The sequence below is a fragment of the Lolium rigidum genome, chromosome 2 (assembly GCF_022539505.1).
Source record: "Lolium rigidum isolate FL_2022 chromosome 2, APGP_CSIRO_Lrig_0.1, whole genome shotgun sequence".
In the NCBI taxonomy this organism is placed as follows: domain Eukaryota; kingdom Viridiplantae; phylum Streptophyta; class Magnoliopsida; order Poales; family Poaceae; genus Lolium; species Lolium rigidum.
Window position 1 is genome coordinate 272867991 of NC_061509.1, and position 22370 is coordinate 272890360.

The 22370-nt window shown below is 47.5% G+C and overlaps 1 pseudogene; it reads left to right on the plus strand.

Moving 5' to 3' along the window:
• The first annotated feature begins 11005 nt into the window (after window positions 1-11005).
• LOC124690941 lies at window positions 11006-21565 on the plus strand (annotated as a pseudogene).
• The last annotated feature ends 805 nt before the right edge of the window (window positions 21566-22370 follow it).

Consider the following 22370-nt stretch of genomic DNA (forward strand, 5'->3'; position numbering starts at 1 on the left):
TGATAAATGTGGCTTAAATGTGGCATACAAATTGTTCATACAAATTCAAATTGTTCAACACAAAGGGATCCCCAATACAAAGGGAACCACAATACAAATTGTTCATACAAATTCAAATTGTTCAACACAAAGGCATCCCCAATACAAATTGTTCAACACAAAGGGATCGCCAATACAAAGGGAACCCCAATACAAATTGTTCATACAAATTCAAATTAGTTGTTCAGAATAAAATCTTTCTCTTGCTCTGGTGTGACTCGTCGGGGCCACCACCTTACTCCGGGTAACCCTAACAGGGATATTACCGGTGTCTACCTTCCTTTTGCCCTCTTTCTTGTTCTTCTTCTTCGCAAAGCTTGTGCTTTTTCTTCCGCCATGCACTCTTCGAAGTTAGCTTGTATCATGGCCTTACCACTTTCGTGGCATTCTCGACTATACACTGTTCCCTCTCCTCTAGACTCATCGGTTGAAGCCATTCTATATCCATCTTTTCCCTCTGCTCTCCATCCAATGGTTCAAGCAGCTCTACATCCATCTGTCCCCCCGCTCTCGATCCATCGGTTCAATCTCCTCATGTTGAACTGCTGCTTCAATCTCCTCTGCATTTGCTGCTTCAATCTCCTCATGTTGAACTGCTGCTTCAATCTCCTCTGCATTTGCTGCTTCAATCACATCATGTTGAACTGCTGCTTCAATCTCAAGTTGAATTGCTGCTTCATTCTCCTCTGCATTTTCTGCTCCCGCTTGATCTTCCATTCCAAAAGCTGGGTCAACTCCATTTTTACAAAGCCTAGCAATGTGTCCAGGGATTCCACAACGTTTGCACTTACGTTTTCGAATCGGTGCACCACCCTCTGCACTAGCTCGATCCTATTCTTCCTCGGCCTACCTGCCGGTCTAGTCAATACTTGGAGAGTACGGTTTGAAGCTCTGGATCGACTTTCATCCATTGGTCTTTTCCCAACAAGGTAGGAACATTCATAGCATATGCAGCCCTAAATTTGGCAACAGAGAAGAACTCGACACATCCTGATCAACTTCACCATCTTCACCCCCTATAACACTCATGAAAAACAATGCGTGTATGCGGGGTATCCCACGGATCTGCCATCCCCTACAATGGCATGTCCTATCAACCAAACTCACTTGGATACCTCCACTGCCTGTTGTCTTTGTCGGTGTAGGTTACCTCAGCCTCCATTCCTTTTCGACGCATTTGCATCCTCAATTGTTTTGCCCTGGCATGCAAAGACTTAATCAAAGACGGGAGCATGAGATGGCCAACATAATTTGTGGATGCAATTCTTTGACGCAGATCGATCTTTATCATGATCATCTGCCTAATCTTATCAAATATTTGCCACGAGCATAAGCCCTTTCAATGACTTGACCTTTGAATTGAAACTCTCCGCAAGGTTACTTGTTACATAGTCTACCTTGCAAATTTCATTGAATTGGCTTCTTGACCACACCCTACCATGATGTTCATCCAAGTACTCCTTCACCCCGGGTTTTTGTTTATACAACACATCCAAATGAAACAGATGCTTCCTAGAGCTGCATGTGTATGAAGCTGGCCATAGGTTGTCGGTAAAAACTTTACCCTTGAATTTCTTTGTAAAATTCTGTACCAAGTGTCGCATACATTCCCTATGCTCCACTCCAGGGAATACTGCTTCTACCGCAGTCTCCAAACCTTTGCAAGCGTCTGTGTGGATAACAAGTCCTGTTGGATGACCTATAAGGTCGCGCAAATTCTGCAGAAACCAAGTCCAACTTTCCTGTGACTCAACCTCCAAAACCCCATAAGCAACAGGGAACATCCAATTATGTCCATCAGCTGCAGTAGCAGCAACTAGCTGTCCTTTATACCTGCCATAATGAGCTGATGCATCCACGGCCAAATAAGGCACTGCAACCGTCCAAAAAGCCTTTCCAACAAGCTTTGAAACAAACAAAAGCCCTTCGAAACATTCCTTGTGCATTACCTTCCCGCTTTTCAATTTGTAGGGAACGCGTATGCTTGTCTATCGCTACAACACTGCTCTGGACTAGCCATCTCCACTTCAGCTTTGAAAGTGTAAAGCAACTGAAAGCTTTCATTCCATGGACCATTGATCTTGTCAAGAGCCATTTCCTTTGCATAGAACATTCTCATGTAAGGTACCTCCATTTTATACTTCTCAACCAGCTTTTTTACGAGTGCTGTTGGACCAAGTGAAGGCTCTTCTCTCAGCCAATCTAGGATTACATCTGCCAACCACCTAGTCTTCGCTAGCTTTGTTTTCAGCTCTGGCTCTCCCCTAGAGGTGGACACCTATGGATCTCATTATTCTTCTTTATCTGAAACATAATGATAAGGGATGTCAGTAATAGATAACAAATTTTACACCGTGATCTAAATACACAAGCTGGTTGGCGTAGTACACGAACCAAGCTCTGCTGCGCATTGTGGATGCATGCAGCCTAAACCTACACCTTGGGTATGGGCATTTAATTGTGAACCTACCGGCTCACTTTTAATAACCTCGAAATTATTCTTAGTGAGAATGTGATATGTAGTAATTGCATTACGGCAGTCCATCATCGTTTGAAACACGGTGCCTTCTACAAGCTGGGGTTTCTCCCTGTTCCACTCAATTGTTGGCAAGTCTTCACCTTCGTAATCGGCTAAAACGAGGCTGTCATCATTCTCATTCTTCTCTTCATCATCAGTGTCATCAAATCCGGCACCAAAAGCCATATCTTCCATGTATTGATCCTCCATTGCACCGCTACTGCATCAATCTACCAATTCAGGAAACATCAACTCATCCTCATCATCTTGAGGAGGCTGATCCTCAATGTCCGCATCGTCCTCCACATCGACCGTACGAACGATCCGGCTACCACTAGCACGGGGACAGATGGTGCTCGCTGTGGACCTACAAGGAGCGCCACGGCGCACACTATTAGCGAGACGGCGGCGGTAGAGAGACATGATGCCCGACCACCGATGATGCCCCGGCACCGGATGATGCCGGCCCCTGTCCACATGGATACGAATTTTACCGAACCGGCAAGAAGCATTCAAAGCAAAAAGAAATCCCAGATCTTCTTCGGAAATTAGTGGAACAAATCTTCCCTCCGAGCTGTTGAAATATTCGAAATGAACTGCATCGAGAGAGCTCCGGGTGTAGTTATCGTAGATGTTAGCTTTGAAATCCGTTAACGAGATGGTGGTTGCAACCACCGCGAGGAAGTTAAACCCGGTCTTACGAGCGTTTAGAATCACGCGTAAAGCTAGAATCCAGCCTAACCACCAGCCGAAAAGCCGCTGCGGATCCATCCTATTCGAAAAGCAACGCAGATTAGTTGAGCAACAACGATTGGCGCTCAAAAACTGCCTCTCGTTAATTCACATGGGATAGGCGGACGATGCTTACCCGGATGGAATCCATGCGTTAGATCCCTCCGATTCCCAATCTTCTCCACGGCTGGCGGGAATAGTCCGCGCACCGGACGGAATTACAAAGAGGACAGGGGTAGATCCGGATCCGGTGGAGGCGGAGCACGGGGGTGGTGGTGGGGGCGGGGCCGGCTCGGCGGCGGACGACGCCATAAGGTAGGTGGGCGAGGATGGCGTGGCGGCGGAGGGGCGGTGTGTGAGCTCCTCCGGGTCTCGGACGGAGGGGAAAGCTTTGGGTCAGCTCTTCCGGTCAATAGTCAACACATTTCGAAAGCAACGGTCAAGTCAAAACCACCGCGGCTCCCTAGCCGTCACCGGTAACGGAAGGCCTGCGAACGGACGGCAACCCTCCCGTCCGAGCCTCTGGAAGGGGTTTCAAACTAGAGGGAGGGGAAAACTGAGGAAAAGTTAAGAGGCTGGGGAAAACTGAGTACAACTAACGAACCAGGGGCACGAAACTAGAAATCCCTATTTTCTAAGATGTCCCACTTTATTGCCTGCCACAAGAGCGACGATGCGTCGCATATTGCTAACCTGTTTTTCAGGGAGATTGTACGTCTACATGGAGTCCCGAAGACTATTGTTTCTGATCGTGACGTGAAGTTTATGAGCTACTTCTGAAGACGCTTTGGAGAAAGTCGGGGACGAAGCTGCTGTTCATCACTACTTGTCATCCCCAAGCTGATGGTCAAAGCTGAAGTGGTGAATAGAACATTGTCACAACTATTGAGATCCATGATCAAGAAGAACTCGAAGGAGTGGGAAGAGTGTTTGCCGCATGTGGAGTTTGCTTACAACAGGGCGGTACATTCTACCACGGAGCTATGTCCTTTTGAGGTGGTGTATGGTTTCAAACCCATTACTCCACTTGACTTGTTGCCTTTGCCCATACATGAGAGAGTTAATATGGAGGCATCAAAAAGGGCAGATTTTGTGAAGAAGATTCATGTGAAGACTAAAGAGTTGATTGAGAAGAAAGGTAAGAGCAATGCTGCAAGGATGAATAAAAAGCGCAAGGAGATGTTGTTCAAGCCTGGTGATTTGGTCTGGGTACATTTTCGCAAGGATAGGTTCCCGAAGCTGAGGAAGTCTAAGTTGAAGCCTCGTGGTGCTGGTCCTTACAAAGTGCTTGCCAAGATCAATGATAATGCATACTCGATAGATCTTCCAGAGGATGAGTTTGGTGTCAGTAATTCTTTCAATGTTGCTGATTTGACACCATATGACGGAGAAGACCTTGGAGCGTCGGGGTCGACGCCTTTTGAAGGGGCGGAGATGATGAGGACATCCCTACCTCACTACTACCTCCGTCATTACCAAGCGAAGATGAACCTGCTGTGAAGCCCAAGTCCAATGAAGTCAGGATTGGACCAATGACACGAGCTCGTGCGAAGCTACTTAAACAATAGGTGAACTTGTTCCTAAACGATACCTTTATTGATGAGAACTTTATACTACCTAAGTCCTATTATTTATGTATCATCAGGTATGAAGAGGAGACAAGCATCGCACGAGGAGGAGAGGAGTAGCTGGACGTGAAGATGGACGTGAAGCTGGACAAGGAGCTGGACATGAAGATATCTCATGGACGCGCGAGGGAGGAGCGGGAGGAATGCGCGAGAGGAGAAGAAGAAGTCCGGGCCGGTCCAGCGCCCGGTCGGACCGGCCCCCACGCCGGGCCGCCCGGTCCCTGGCCCGGTCAACCGGCCGCCAACCGGAGGGAGTGCATCGTACCGGGCGAAACCGGAAACTTCGCGGTTTCCCGGTTGCCGCCCGGTTGACCGGACCACCGACCGGACCGGCCGGTCCACAGCCCGGTCGACCGGATCCCAGACCGGACCAGTCCGAGTCTGTCTCGACCAGATCTATTCTGGGTCGGTTATTCTTGTATCTTTTCGACCAGAACTCGTCCCGGACACCTATAAGTGCCCATGACGCCCCCCTAGCTGCTTTAGACCACGTTTAAGATAAACCCTAGTTCTTAGTTGTTTGCTCTAGCAAAACTATTGAATCCCTACACCATATTGCTTGATATTGTGTAGATCCTGAAAAAGTCTTGTGTGATCTCGCTGTTCCATTGGGAATTAGACGGTTGCAACTTACCGCTTCGTGGTCGGCGGCTACGTGCGCAAGTGTGTGGAGTTGCGAATATCTTGCAGGGTTGAGAGCTGTTGCATTGGCGACAGGGACCAATCGAGAGATCTCGTTGCGTCATACAAGTTATCATCCACTTCATCGTCGTGTTTCTCCGCTGCCATCACCCCGTAATCATCATCACCACCGTTGCTTACTGAGAAGATCGGGCCACCCCATATCACAATCCCAAAGGGTCGTATGCCCTTAAGTGTGCCGCCCTACTGTTTCGGTAATGCATAGACACGATCGGGACACCTCTCTGATCAATGACCATTAGGGGGTTCTGGAAAACCATAGCGGTCCCTATGCATACACGAATAAGTTTATCGTTTGAACCTCAATGTCGAGTTCTATTCCTTTTGTATCATGATACCTTTTTTTGTCCGAGATTTGATCTTCGGTATCCGCTATACCTTTGGTCCATCTCGTTACCGACAAACACAATTCAACTAGTTCACATAATATCATATCCCTTGTGACCTAGTGTAACATCCCAGGTTTAGAGGCTACAAAAAGAGAGAATAAATATGTGTGCATTGCATTCATGCATAGAAAGTCCGAAAAAAAATTGCACTTTCAAATAAAACTTATCATAGTAACTGAAGTTTCACTTGACTTGATGGAACTGAAGTCGCTCATCAAGTCAAGCGCTATAAACCACAATGTGACCTTTGCTAAAACTTGGTTTGGGTAGATATAATTCGATCCATATGTTGTACCAAATGGAACTAGAACTATTACACAACACCTTAAGTGAGGATCAAATATCAAATCCTATAAAGGATCATAACATGGTAGTCTGTACAACAACACTTTCTTTAAGAATCAAACTCTAACTTATTAACACTTAAAAGTTAGCAACTACCTTTGTGTGTAATTTAATTCACTTTTAAACTTAATACCAAATATGGTAAACCACAAGATCTAAAGTGCATAAAAGCCACCCATTCTTATTTAAACCATAACTTAATAAATATATGGAATATCACCAAACTAAATCCGTTACATTACAAATTATAGTTCAAACTATTTGAATAAAACTAACTATGAGTATTTTGGAACTCATATGATCATGCCTTGGTGAAATCAAACACAACTATCCAAAATTTAGGAATAACCTTCAATTTTGACCTTTTGACGAATATTATAATATAAACCCAATCATATATGATATGGTGCATTATTCACAAGTATAAAAGCATTCACCAGACATATAGTTACAAATGCCACTTGGCTATCTAAAAACAAATCATATGAGAGGATAATATCCATTCCATGTAGGATGAAAATATCTACATGATTTGCATCCCAAGGTATACCACCTCATGCTCAAAGCATTGCTATGGATAAGGCATGACAACCAAGCACCTTACTCATCAAACGAAAACAAGAGAGTCACCCACCTATGTGTCATGATACTAGAGCTTGCACCCCATCATTTTGGTTTGATACTAGAGCTTGCACCTCATACCTAGAACCTATGCCCATATCTCAAACCTAAGTTGTGAATCACTTGGTGATCATAAATAGAATCCTAGAACCACACATCATTTCTACTAATGTTTCTATTAGTGAACATAAGGAAAACTCTAGTGATAAACCTTACACCCGAATTCCCATTCTAAAACAATACATATCTCATGCATGGGATAAGATTGCCTTAACAGTTTTTAAACCAAGGCTTGATAAAATAATACTAACAACCTTAAGGTAAACCTAAAACCAATTTCCAAGTCCTTGGAAATAATAAGCACATGCAATCATGCCCATGAGATAATATTCTAAAATAAGAAACTAGGTACTAAGATCACCTCATATTAATCATTTCTTGGTAAAGGAACAAAATAAACATTTACCTATTATTGTTAGGTAATATGTACTCCAAAAATATTTCGAATTCCAAAAGAAAGAGAGTGAAAAATATTAGAAGTGGGGAATGAGAGCATCTCCACCGGCGCCCCCGATAGCAGCCCCAATAGCGATTTGGGGGCAGGGAACGAAAATGGGCTCGCACCGGCGCGCCCCAACGGCGCCGACGATTTTTCGAGCCCAATAGAAGCGCCGGCAACCCCGTGCCGGCCCCTTCACCAAGGGCGCGAATCGGGCGCGCCAGGGCCTCACGAGGCTGAAAATTTTAGGCGTGGGAGCCGCCTGTCAGCCACACAACGACAAAATATACATCTTCTCCCCCAAAACCCCGTCCCCTCCGCCGCTCATTTCTCCCGCCAGCCGCTCCATCTCCCATCCAGCCTCCAACCCGAAAAACCCTCACCGCCGCGCCATACCACCGAAGAGAAAGGCTCCGATGAAGGCAGCGAAGGCGCCGACGAAGGCGTCGCCGAAGATGCGCACCGTCGCGCCGAAGGAGAAGCCGGCGACCGTGTCGCAGAGGAGTGGGACAAGGAGATGGAACGCGCTCCTTCATCACGGCCGACCGCAGAAGGCGCCGCATCGCCGCCCTCGACGCAGCGAAAGCGGCGGCCTCTGCGGACGTGTCTGAGCTTGGGCGGCGGCCTCAACAGCATCTCGAGCTCCCCGTCGTCACCGGGTTACTACGCGGGGTACACCACGGACGTGCCATCGATCTCGCAGATGCGGCTGTCGCAGATGGACGGCCGTGCCCGCTACTCCCCCGAGTACGGGGACATCGACATGACCGTCGACAACAACGCGCCATTCTCGCCGGATTCAGCAGCTCGGGGAAGCGGCGCCTTCCGCTTCCCCGACCTGAACTCGTCGCCTGACCTGCGCCGCACCGAGGGCCATGTGACAGACGGCACCGGCCTTCCCCGCCACCTCTTTGCCGACAACGGCAGGCACACCCACCAGGTGTTCGGCAGCGCGTCCGCCGTGTCCATGGGCGAGGACGAGGTGCGTTTCCTTACTTTTTATGTGTTGTGTGCATCGTAGACACCGGCGACAGCTGAAAGTTTGTAACTTTATGCGTAGATTGCCGGCGAGGAGGAGATCATGAACGGCATCATACGCGGCCATGCCTACGAACCCCCCGTCGACGACTATGAAGAAGAGGCCGACGAGGACGAAGGTGAGGAGGAAGTCTAGGAGGAGCTGATCGACGCCGACACCGGCGTGACCACGACAACGATGCGCAGGCGTTCCGCCGGCACTCGTGGTCCGAGGTGGAGGTCCTTGGAGGATGAACGCCTCATCGAGGCGTGGAAGCAAGTGAGCTTTTGCCCCAGCACTGGCGCAAACCAAACCGGGGGCAAGTACTACAAGCGCATCCTCGATTGCTTCAACGAGAAGAACTATGGTGATTACGCCACCATAGAGATGAACCAAAACAAGGGCGCCCTCTCTCACCGTTGGAACTTGATCAAGGCGGCGTGTAGCAAGTTCCATGGCTACTATGAGAAGATCAAGGCACGGAAGGAGAGCGGCAAGACGATGGTGGATTGGGTATGATCTACGCCTATCTTATTTGATGATCCATCTTGTTACATATGAAAAGATGATCCATGTTGTCACATATGAATTGATGAACCATCTTGTTCTTGTTCTATATCTATTTGATGATCCAACTTGTTCCATTGTTTTGCATCATATATTGTTAGATGCTTCAAACTCTCAAAATGTATAAGCACCAACACGAGGACAAAAACTTCCCCTTCATGCATTGCTACAACAAGCTCCAAGGTTGCAAGAAATGAGATGACCTCCTCCACACTCTATTGAAGGACGGGGAAGATGGGCCGGTCGATCCAGCCGGCGCCTCCACCGGGCGCCCCATTGGCAACAAGAGGGCCAAGGCCGAGAGGAATGCGGCGCCGTTATTGGCAGCCGTGGACACCTCCCTCGAGAAGATGATCAACTCATTCTCGGTTGAGAACAAGGAAGCGTCGGATAGGGCCGTCGTCGTGTGGAAATCAATCCTCGACAAGCAAGACATGAAGATCGCGTTGGAGAGGGAGAAGGTGGAGGCGGCGAAGATGGAAGCTCACGCCGCTGCCATGAAGGCCACCAACGAAGCGACGCAGCTATCGTTGGCCAAGATGTGTCAAGAATACAAAATCTTGATGGACGACATGGAGAAGATGGACAAGTTGGCGCGGGCGTGGCACGAGATGTACCGCGAGCGCATCGGCCAAGAGGTGATGGCGGCGCGAGCTGCGTTGGCGTCTCCCCCGGCACCCTCCATGGTCATGTCTCCGCCGGCACCGACACCGTCCACGTTCATCTCTCCGTCGTCACCGTCGATGTTCATGCCTCCCTCGGCGACCGTGGATCCTGTTGCAGCGACAAAGCTACTGCCGGGGCTCGCCGCCGATGATGACGTCGTCGAGGTTGAGCCGCCTGTGACCTCCTTCATCTGATCAGCTGGCTTGGAAGCTCTTTTTTTTGCGCCGGAGACGGCGATTTGGTGGCCGTATGTTGGGCCAAACTTCATATTCGAAAACCTATTCGAATTTGCTGGCCGTGTGTTGGCTCAAAATTTAAATTCGTGAACTTATTCGAATTTCTATGCTTTTATTCGAATTTTCAAATTCAAATCATCTATTGGAGCTGTCGTATGAGCGCGCCGGTGTGGGAGCAGCTCCCCCAAATGGAAGATATTGTACCGGCGTTCCCCATACGACGATACCGACTACCCTGCCGGCAACTATTTAAGAAGCGCCGGTGGAGATGCTCCAAGTGGCCAGAAGCTTTGACACTTTCTACTAGGTGTCATACGAGCGACTTGGTCCAGGTACTCACCGAGATCAACCATCCCCAAATTCCTCCAAAATCTGCTTCTGCTCGATTCCGTCCGCTCCTTGTCCTCCACGACTGAGAGCACATCCGCTGGTGGTCGCCTCTTACCCCGACGGTGGCTCCTCCTTGTAGATTCTGTCCTCGCCGCTCTGCCCCGCGACCTCGTCCATGACCCTCGCCGGATATAGCGTCTGAGGAGCTCTTGCTCGGCGAGACGGTGACCCTGTCTGCAGCCCCCCATTGCCGCGGGCCCGTAGCTTGCCGTCACCGCTGTTCGCGTCTCCTCCTCGTCTCACACTATATGTGCCGTTGGGAGTCCTTACAGGTGAGCCTCCTCTGTTTCGAGTGATCCACTCTGAAATCCCCAACTCCAACCTGAGCTATTTGAGGTTGCTCTCTGTAGATGTACTTTTAACCGGTAATCTTCCATGGATTTTACTCTACCTGGAATATTTGTCTTACTCTTACCTTTCTTCTGCTATGTGAAACACCTCCAGCAAATCTCTAAGAACTGCCAAGAGCTTGCTGCTTTCAATGGCGGATCCAGTAACCGCTGCTATTGCAGTAGGGTGGAGCCTGAAAGCTGTAGGATGGATCGCCTCGCCCATCATGTCTGAGATCTTCAAGAAAGGTTCCTCCTTCCTCGGCTTTGACGCATCCAAGAAGCTGAAGGAACTTGAGCCGAAGGTTTTATTGCTGGAGCGGGTGATGGAAGCCGTCGAGGAGAGCCCTGACAGGCCTCGTTTGGAGCAGTTGTTTAAGGATCTTAAGTCGGCTTTCTATGAGGCGGAAGACATCTTGGATGATGTTGAGTATCACCGTCTTAAAAAGCAGATCCAAGATGGAAAGCTGAAGTCAGACGGTGATGTGCCTATACGCATGAGGGATTTGATGAAGAAAAAGCTCAGCTTTGGCATTCCAAGTTCCTCCTCAAATGATCAGGTTTTTTTCTTGCCCACAGAACTTGAATGTGTTTTAATTTCTGTTAAGCCAACAACGTTCTTGTGCCATCAAGGTTCTCTGGAATTTATGCTCTACATACCATATAGCCAGTTAGGCGGACAGCTAGTAGTAGCAAACAAGATTTTTATCTCACTGCAGGGCATAAGAGCATGTCTAACAGGCCCCTTATAACCCGCCCACCCCGTAAAATTCCGGCGGGATACGGGGCAGGCACGGTTTGGGCCGTCTAGTAGGCCCCGTATTCGGGCCGGCCCGTTTCGGCGGAATACGGGGCCCAGGAAATCCGCCCCGCCGCCCCCTACTTATACCGAGCGACAGTGCGAGTGAGGGCACTCGCAACCCTAGCTCCGCCGTCCGCCGCCACCTCAGTAGTTAGCTCCGGCGAGAAATCCCGCCCACCCCAGCTCCGTATTTTGACCGCCGTTCGACATGTACGCACGTGCCCGCAGTACCGCCTCGCCGGCGAGCGGATTGAAGTGATCCCGCTCGCCGGACACCGTGGAGGAGGCGTGGCGGCACCAATGCAAGCGCTCCGCCGCGGGGAGTCGCCGTGCGGCGTGCCGGTACGCCGGCGCGCTTTACGTGCCGGATTCGCTCCGGGAGTTCGCCGCGGGTGGGCCGTCGTACCGAGAAGACCCGCCGCTCAAGCCGATGAGCGGCGTCGCCTTCGAGAAGTGGCGCGCCTAGTGGGAGCGTGAGCGCGCGGCGAAGGCGGCATGGGCGGCGCGCATCAGCAGCACCAGCGGAGAAGGAAGCGAAGGCGATCCGCGTGCCGGCGAGGAGGAAGCGGAGGCCGCCGAGATGGCTCGGGCGGAGGCAGAGGAGGAGGCGGCGGCCATCGCCGCCATGGTAGAATTCGAGGCGCAGGAGGCTGCCGCCAGGGGGCCGTTCGTGCCATTCGTCATGCTCGACGACTAGATAGGATCGCAGTGTAGAATCCCCTATGTATGTATGATCCAGCGTATCATCAATGAAGATGAACTATGGTTTTAATTTTTCCGGGGTTTTAATTTTTAAAAATACAGGGCGAAATACGGGGTCTGCTAGACGGAATGGTTCAGCTAGACGCACTTTTCTAATACGGGGCGAAAAACTCGCGTTATACGGGGCAGAGAAATAAGAGAAATAAGAGGCATGTTAGACTTGCTCTAACAATTGTCATGAATACCATTTTCCACGTATTTGCAATATTTTGTTAGCTTGTGAAAGTTATGGTCAATATTGTTTTTTGTTGACAGTGTGTCAATTTCTAGAACTTCGTGTATTTCTAAAAAAAGGGGTATAGTATATAAAATATGTTGAAATATTGGACCCACATTTGGTGGCCCATACTAGATTTCAGATTTTCCCTATAAATCTCTAAGCCCACTTAGTGGCAGCCTTGTGAGTTTGAGCCCAAGTTGGTGGCAGCTCACTAGGGAGTGGCAAAAGGTGGGAAGTTTAGTCCCACATGGAAAGTTGAGAGGAAGTTAGACCACCTTATAAGGTGGGTTGTTTCACCACTAGTAAGTGAGTGAGAATAGGAGTGCTACACGCGCGCGCTCCTCCTCCTCCTCCTCGCTCGTCTCGACTCGACTCGACTCGACTCGCCACGCCACGCCACGCCACGCGCGCCGCGCTCGTGGTGAGTGGATTGAGCCTCGAGCCGAGACTTTCCTTACTTTTTGCAGCTCAGGAAAACGAACAGAGTCCTAGACGGACGCGTCGCAGTTAGTCGGTTCGGGTCGCTCCCGGATCGTGGGCTATCTGTAACCGACTCGAAACGGGTTTCCCGAGCCTATATAATCTCTTGCCCGGCTACCGCAGAAACATACTGAATACACGAGTTAGGGTTTCCACCTCTCTCTGCTTGCGCCGCCATCGTACCCTACTCCATCCCGCGCGCCGACGTGCATCGGCGAACGGGAGAGCAGGTCTCCGGAACCACTCGTCCTTGCGATCCTGTACGGGAGAGGGCGAGTTAGGTTTTTGGGAAGCGCTCTGCGCGGCTGCTCCAGTTCTTCATCACGGGTCGCCTTCCGTCCAAGTCGGGCGGTGCTGCCTACCGTCGTCTTCAACGCCGTCTACTTCGACCCGTCGTCCCCGTCGTCAACAACATTGTCATCAACAACGTTACTGCTGCGACATCATCTGCTACACCTCCACCGCCACCACCACCAGATCGGTATGTGCGACATATCTCGATCTGTTTAGCGATGGATGCTTTACTTGTTTGTGCTTGCTGCTACTCATGTTGATTAATGCATCTAGTATGTTCGAGTTTCACATGTTAGTAGTTGTTGTCATCATGTTTTATATTCTGAAATTAATCATGGAAATTGTGCCTAATTATCCAACAATCCAAAAACCTAATTGTAGGCAATTTCCTGAGTTAACAATGGCTGGTTTTTTCGATGCACTGAGGCCGCATAAGTTTACCGGTGTGCACTTTAAGAGGTGGCAGTATAAGGCCATGCTCTGGCTTACTCATCTGAAAGTGTTCGAAGTTACTGATGGTTTACCTGAAGGAACTATATCTGACCAAGATCAGAACAAGTTCAAGGAAAACAATACTCTCTTCGTCGGATGCGTTCTAAGTATTCTTGATGATCGTCTGTGTGATGTGTACATGCACTTAACAGATGGTAAAGAGCTCTGGGATGCACTTGAATGCTAAGTTCGGTGCAACCGATGCGAGCGATGAACTCGTACATCATGGAGAGCTTCCATGACATCGGGATGGTTAACAAGCTGTTACGTAGTCGAACAAGCTCATGAGATACGGTGCATTGCGAAAGAGCTTGAACTCCTTAAGTGTGCCTTACCCGAAAAGTTTGTGGCTGGATGCATCATCGCTAAGTTGCCCCCTTCATGGAGGAACTTTGCCACAACTCTCAAACACAAGAGACAGGGAGATATCGGTTGAAAATCTGATAGCATCTCTTGATGTTGAGGAGAAAGCTCGGGCTAAGGATAATGCGAGAAAGGAGAGGGTCAGTCTAGCGCCAACATGGTGCGGAAGAAACCCTACGAGCAAGAACAAAGGGAATAACAAGCCCTCCTTCAATAAGCCTATGAAGACTACAACCTTCAAGAAGAAGAAGATGATAAACAAAGCAGATCCGAGCTGCTTTACGTGTGGAGAGACTGGCCACTTTTCTAAGGACTGTCCGAGAGAGGGCAGACCGCAAGAAAAAGGCGAGGCAAGTCAACACGGTGACCGCTAGCAATGCTGATGGGTACGGTAATCTCTTTACTTGTTCTTTCGGTATTTCAATCTCCATGTTGGTGGATTGATACAGGTGCTAATGTTCATGTGTGTGCTGACATATCCATGTTCACTTCTTACCAGGTCGCCGGGATTCTTCCGTCTTGATGGGGAATTGGTCACATGCTTCGTTCGTGGTGTTGGCACGGTAGATCTGAAGTTCACTTCGGGGAAGATCGTGCGGGCTGAGGAACGTGCGGCATGTCCCTACTATGAACAAGAATCTCGTTAGCGGCTCCCTTCTATGCGAGAGATGGGTTTAAGGTTGTTTTAGAGTCGAATAAAGTAGTTGTTTCCAAGTTTGGACAATTTATTGGTAAAGGCTATGAGTGCGGAGGCTTGTTCCGCTTTTCGCTTTCTGATTTCAGTAATAAGTCTGTGAACCATATTTGTGGCAATGTTAGTGATGATACCAATGTTTGGCATTCTCGTTTATGTCACATTAATTTTGGTTTAATGTCTCGGCTATCCAGTTTAAGTTTAATTCCGAATTGCACCATTGCCAAAGGTTCTAAGTGCCATAGTTGTGTGCAATCAAAGAAACCTCAGAAGCCTCACAAGGCGGCCGAGGAGAGAAACTTGGCACCTCTAGAACTCATACATTCTGATCTATGCGAGATGAATGGTGTGTTGACAAAAGGTGGAAAGAGATATTTCATGACATTGATTGATGATGCGACTAGATTTTGCTATGTTTATTTGTTGCGAACTAAAGATGAAGCTTTAGACTACTTTAAAATTTATAAGGCCGAAGTTGAAAATCAACTAGAGAGAAAGATCAAGCGTCTTAGGTCGGATCGTGGTGGCGAATATTTTCCTAAAATCTTTGATGAATTACTGTGAGGAACATGGCATTATTCATGAGAGGACGCCTCCCTATTCACCCCAATCAAACGGGGTTGCCGAGAGGAAAAACCGCACGCTGACCGACTTGGTGAATTCCATGTTAGCCACTTGCTGGTTTATCTAAGGCATGGTGGGGGGAGGCTTTATTGACTTCATGTCATGTCCTGAATAGAGTTCCTAACAAGAATAAAGATAAAACCCCTTACGAGGAGTGGGCTGGAAGAAAACCATCACTTTCGTATTTGCGCACATGGGGATGTTTGGCGAAAGTCAATATTCCAATCACTAAGAAGCGCAAACTCGAACCAAAGACAGTGGATTGTATCTTTCTAGGTTATGCTTCGTGGAGTGTAGGATATAGATTTTTAGTAGTTCAATCCGAGGTACACGATATGCATGTTGATACTATTATGGAATCTCGTGATGCAACATTTTTTGAGAATATGTTTCCTATGAAAGATATGCATAGCATTGCTAGAATTTCTACTGAGATAATCCACGAGTCTAGTATATCTAATGAGTATTTTGAACAATCACATGAGAATGTTACTGAGAAGGATGACAATGAAGCTCCTAAACGGAGCAAGAGACGAAGGATTGAAAAATCCTTTGGTGATGATTTCATTGTGTACCTTGTGGATGATACTCCCACGTCCATTGCGAGAGGCATATGCATCTCCAGATGCAGATGACTGGAAAGAAGCTGTCCATAACGAGATGGACTCGATTCTTTCTAATGGAACTTGGGAGCTATCAGAACGACCCCATGGATGCAAGCCTGTGGGCTGCAAATGGGTGTTCAAGAAGAAGCTAAGACCTGATGGTACTATTGAGAAGTACAAGGCGCGGCTTGTAGCTAAAGGCTACACACAGAGAGAAGGCGAAGATTACTTCGACACCTATTCACCTGTCGCTAGACTTACCACCATTCGAGTACTACTGTCCATGGCTGCCTCCTATGGTCTTATCGTTCAGCAAATGGACGTAAAGACAGCTTTTCTTAATGGAGAGTTGGAAGAGGAAATCTATAAGGATCAGCCTGATGGGTTCGTAGTAAAAGGTGAAGAAAGAAAGGTGTGCAAGTTGCTTAAATCTTTATATGGCCTGAAACAAGCACCTAAGCAATGGCATGAGAAGTTTGACAGAACTTTGACTTACGTAGGCTTTGTTGTCAATGAGGTCGACAAGTGTGTTTACTATCGCCATGGTGGGGGCGAAGGTGTTATACTGTGTTTGTATGTGGATGATATTCTGATATTTGGTACAAACATGAAAATAATACACGAGGTCAAGTCTTTCTTGTCAAAGTGCTTTGATATGAAAGATCTGGGAGAAGCTGATGTAATTCTAAACATCAAGCTTATTAAGAATGAGAGTGGGATTACTCTAACGCAATCCCATTATGTTGAGAAGATCTTGAGCCGGTTCGGCTATATTGATAGCAAGTCTTCTCCAACACCTTATGATCCCGAGTGTGACATTACGCAAGAACCGGAGGATTGCCGTAGATCAACCGAGATACTCTCAGATTGTTGGCTCACTCATGTACTTAGCGAGCGCGACTAGACCGGACATCTCTTTTGCTGTGTAGCAAGTTGAGTAGGTTCATGTCAAACCCGGGTACTGATCATTGGCATGCACTTGATAGGGTCATGCGCTACCTATGTGGTACAATGAGTTATGGGATTCACTATTCGGGACATCCAGATCGTGCTTGAAGAATATAGTGATTCGAATTGGATCTCCGATGTAGCTGATCTCTACGCCACTAGCGGGTATGTATTTACCTTTGGAGGTGGCGCGGTGTCATGGAGATCTTGCAAGCAAACCATATTGACGAGGTCAACTATGGAAGCAGAACTTACTTGCTTTGGATACAACCACTTCGTTGAATCGGAATGGTTGCGTGAGCTCTTGATGGACTTGCTCGTGGTTGAAAAACACTGTTCCGGCAATCCTTTTGAATTGTGACAATCAAGCTGTAATTGTCAAAGTGAACAATTCTAAGGATAACACGAAGTCATCAAGACACGTCAAGAGACGTTTGAAGTCTGTCGAGGAAATTGCGAAACTCCGGAGTAATAAGCTGTTACATATATTCAAACGAGACAAAAACACTGGCAGATCCCTTTACAAAGGGACTATCACGTAATGTGATAGAAAGTGCATCGAGGGAGATGGGTTTGAGACCCGTTGATGTTACACCATAGTGGTAACCCAACCTTTGTGATCGGAGATCCCGTGAATTAGGACACAGGAAGAACAAACTAGTGGTTTAATTGAGGAGAGTATTATGTAACCCTCTCTATGTGAAGATGCACAACTCTCAATTGCTGTAAGGCAGGTTGGCAACAAGCCTTAATATGTTTATGTTGGCTATATTAGCAAAGATGTTGTCCTACAGAGCATTCTTGAAATAACACACCTATATGAGTCTGATTGTTAAACGTCGCAATCTATGAGATTTAGGTGATCTCTAGTAAACTCATGAAGAGACCACGAAGTATGACGCATATGCTTCACCCGCGGGGTAGGCTGCGGCAGCCATGTACGTGGTTATGACTTTGAGTGAAACCACTGTTCACGCAAAACTTGCAATTCAAGGCTTAGTCCATTGTTCAAGTGTGAATGGATGTAGCTTAAGGTTCTAGGCGGAAGTTCAACTTACGGTCTCCGCTGAAACACTTGGTATATAAACAAGCAGCGAGTATTGGTAAATCTCTAAATGGGGATTTGAGATCCGGTGGGGGATTGTTGAAATATTGGGCCCACATTTGGTGGCCCATACTAGATTTCAGATTTTCCCTATAAATCTCAAAGCCCACTTAGTGGCAGCCTTGTGAGTTTGAGCCCAAGTTGGTGGCAGCTCACTAGGGAGTGGCAAGAGGTGGGAAGTTTAGTCCCACATGGAAAGTTGGGAGGAAGTTAGACCACCTTATAAGGTGGGTTGTTTCACCACTAGTAAGTGAGTGAGAATAGGAGTGCTACACGCGCGCGCTCCTCATCCTCCTCGCTCGTCTCGACTCGACACGACACGTCACGACGCGCGCGCCGCGCTCGTGGTAAGTGGATTGAGCCTCGAGCCGAGACTTTTCTTACTTTTTGCAGCTCAGGAAAACGAACAGAGTCCTAGACGGACGCGTCGCAGTTAGTCGGTTCGGGTCGCTCCCGGATCGTGGGCTATACGTAGCCGACTCGAAACGTGCGACGTGGGCGTGGCCCACGTTGCCTAGGGTTTCCCGAGCCTATATAATCTCTTGCCCGGCTACCGCGGAAACATGCCGAATACACGAGTTAGGGTTTCCACCTTTCTGCGCTTGCGCCGCCATCGTACCCTACTCCATCCCGCGCGCCGACGTGCATCGGCGAACGGGAGAGCAGGTCTCCGGAACCACTCGTCCTTGCGATCACTGTACGGGAGAGGGCGAATTAGGATTTTGGGAAGCGCTGCGCGGCGCTCCGATTCTTCATCACGGGTCGCCTTCCGTTCAAGTCGGGCGGTGCTGCCTACCGTCGTCTTCAACGCCGTCTACTTCGACCCGTCGTCCCCGTCGTCAACAACATTGTCATCAACAACGTTACTGCTGCGACATCATCTGCTACACCTCCACCGCCACCACCACCAGATCGGTACGTGCGACATATCTCGATCTGTTTAGCGATGGATGCTTTACTGTTTGTGCTGCTGCTACTCATGTTGATTAATGCATCTAGTATGTTCGAGTTTCACATGTTAGTAGTTGTTGTCATCATGTTTTATATTCTGGAATTAATCATGGAAATTGTGCCTAATTATCCAACAAAATACACTTCATTCTTAATCATATTAATCGTTGTTGTTTGGATTTGTAGGAGAGTGGCATGTCAAAAAGTCAGTTGAAAAATAGCTTTAACAAGATAGAAAAGGTTATAAATGATGCATGCGAAATTTTGGAACGGCTGAACTTGCCTCCCGTAACTGATTATAATTGGAGACAATTGGTTCCTCCCAATTCCCATAGTGCGATCACTACTGCAGCTCCTCACGCTGAAAGTAATTGGTCGAGATGAGGATCGTGACAAGATCATAGCAATGCTTCATGACAAGGAATGCGATGGTCACGAAAGCACCAACGTTGGTTTATGTTATTACGTAATTGGCATTCATGGCATCAGCTGAGTGCTAGGAAATCAACTCTTGCCACGAGTATATTTGTGACCGTGAGAAGAAAGACAAGGAAGAGGAGAAGGTTGGCCATTTTGACCTGGTAATATGGATTCATGTTTCTCGGAAGTTTGATTTGCAAGCCATTTTAACGAGAGGTGCTTGAGGGGGCTACGGGAGGCCATCCTCCGAATTCAAGAACCGTAACACTCTAAGAGAGAATCTGGTGAAGGAACTGCGTGGAAAACGGATTTTCTTGGTACTAGATGATGTACGGTATAATATTCGGGATGCGGGGCACCATGGCGAACTAGAACAGGTACTTTCTCCGCTGGAGGTTGCGAAGACTGGAACCAAGATACTGGTGACTAGTCGAAGCAAAGATGCATTGGTAGCTACGGGTCTTGTGGGAGAGAGATGTATTCCAATATCTGATCTGAATTATGATGTCTTTCTTCAAATGTTCATGCACTATGCACTTCGAGGTGCAGTGGTACCTGGGCATGATGGAATAAAACTCCAAATGCTTGGGGATGAGATTGCAAAAAAGCTGAACAGATCTTTTGGAGAAGAACTAGAGACCGAGATCTTTTAAATGAGACAATGGGAGCTTTGTGGTGGAGCTACCAGCATCTTGATGAGCAGATCAGGCGATGCTTTGCTTACTGTAGCATTTACCCCAGAAGACGTCGTTTGAAACGTAATGAGTTAGTTCAGTTGTGGATGGCTGAAGGGTTTATAAAGACAACCAATGCTTGAAGAGGAGCCGGATGGTGTTGGTCGGGATTACTTTGATGAATTCTTGTCGGCCTCATTTCTGCAGCTAGGGGAGAGACGAATGGAACATGGATGTGAGGTTGATTACTTCACTGTTCATGACCTGCTGCGTGATTTAGCAGAGGAGGCCGCCATTGGAGATTGCTTCAAAATCGAGGAAGGTTTCAGAGGAGAAGTTCCTCCAGATGTTCGTCATATATTTGTCGGGAGTTGTGATAGAAAGATGCTTACTGAGAAAATATTTCAATTGCAGAATTTGCGCACACTTATCATGGATTATCCCTTGCATATTGAATTAAGTGATGAAAAATTATTGGAGAGGATGTTCACGAGGTTACAGAAGTTGCGTGTGCTGGTTTTACGTTTCAATGGACTACTTGGTGGTCGTACCTTCTCACTCCCGGCATCTATTGGACTGTTAAAGCATCTACGGTATTTCTATTTTGGTACACATGTACAAATGAATCTTATTTTACCAGACAGTATTAGCAAGCTTTACCACATTCAGGTGCTAGATGTTTTGGGAGCCAACGGTTTGGATTTTTCCGGAGCTAGACATATGAGTCGCCTCATCAACTTGCGGCGTGTAAGCTCAGGGTTAGATATTCCAAATATTGGTAGGCTTAAATGGCTCCAAATTTTACGAGGCTTCATTGTCAAGAATAAAGTGGGATACGAGATACGACAATTGAAGCAACTAAACAACCTTGAAGGCAAGCTGGGTATCAATGGTCTTCAGAACGTTAGAGGCAAGGAAGAGGCTATTGAAGCTAGTGTGGCACACAAGGAACGGGTGACCGAACTTGTATTTACCTGGGACGATAGGAGTTGCAGTCCAGAGGTTGAAGCGGAGGTGCTTGAGGGTCTTTGTCCATCGAAGTATCTTGAGAGACTCCGAATTAACAATTACCAAGGTTCAACGTACCCAAATTGGATGGTGAGTAAGCAGAACGGTGGCCCAGAGCATTTGCGTAATCTATGGTTCTACAACTGTAGCCGTCTGGAACCTGCTCCTGAACTTTTTGAGGTCTTTGTTCATCTTCGTTGGTTTAGGCTTTGGGACAGCCATTGGGACGCCTTGCCAGATAACATGGAGCAGCTGACGTTGCTCCAGGTACTAGACATCAATTATTGCCCGAACATTCGTTTGCTTCCAGCATTACCCCAGTCCCTTGAGCAGTTTAATCTGGTGGCCAGCAACGAGGAGTTCACAAGGTCCTGCGAAACAACTGGTGATCCAAACTGGCAAAAGATTCAACACATTCCGGATAAATGCTTTTGGCGTTATTAAGAATCTTCCAGCTGCAGCAATAGGTTGGAAGGTACATATGCGCAAATCTTCCAGCTGCGTTATTAAGAGCCGTTACAATTCATCCTTACGTTCTTTCGTCAATTTTTGTAGTACACGTCGGATAAATGCTGAAGAGTGAGGACGGGAACCGAAGAAGCTGTCTCACAGTCTAATCCGTCAGCCTTCCTGTCAATCCACGGGCTTGACTGAACTGCGTTTGCTGGGTTTAAATTTCTTTGTTCTGCACGGTGGAATGATAAACTGTTAACTTCTTTATTTATTTACTGTTGGTTTGTAATAACGTGGAAGGATGGACACTGAATTTATGTGTGTGCTCTGGTTTGTAATCTTTTGAGAATATTTGCTTAATTTGATTAATTTCGGTTTAATTGCCATTTATGTCTGGGTATGCAGTTGGTGTTTCGTAAGAGCACACCTCAATATGTTTCTTCATCTCCAGGAGTAAGCCTCTCGGTTCAAACAAATGTCAGGTTCAGGGAAGTTTATTCATCTTCAGAAGTGATTTCCATATGCACTAATAAGTACTCTCTCATCGGTCCCTTTTAATTGATTTAAATGTACTACAAAATTATACTAAATTTGAGTCAATTAAAAGAGAGTGGACGCATCTTTTGCAAAACAAGCTGAACAATGAGCACGGAGACATGCATGAAAAGGTAGTTTGGTTGCACCGTCCTTTTGTTGCGTCAGTCTATATTTCATCCCAATTGAAAGCGCAGCTGCGCTCTTTGGACAGATCGAGCGCACCCTTCCGCGACCGCCGGTTCGAAGCTCGAACCTTTAT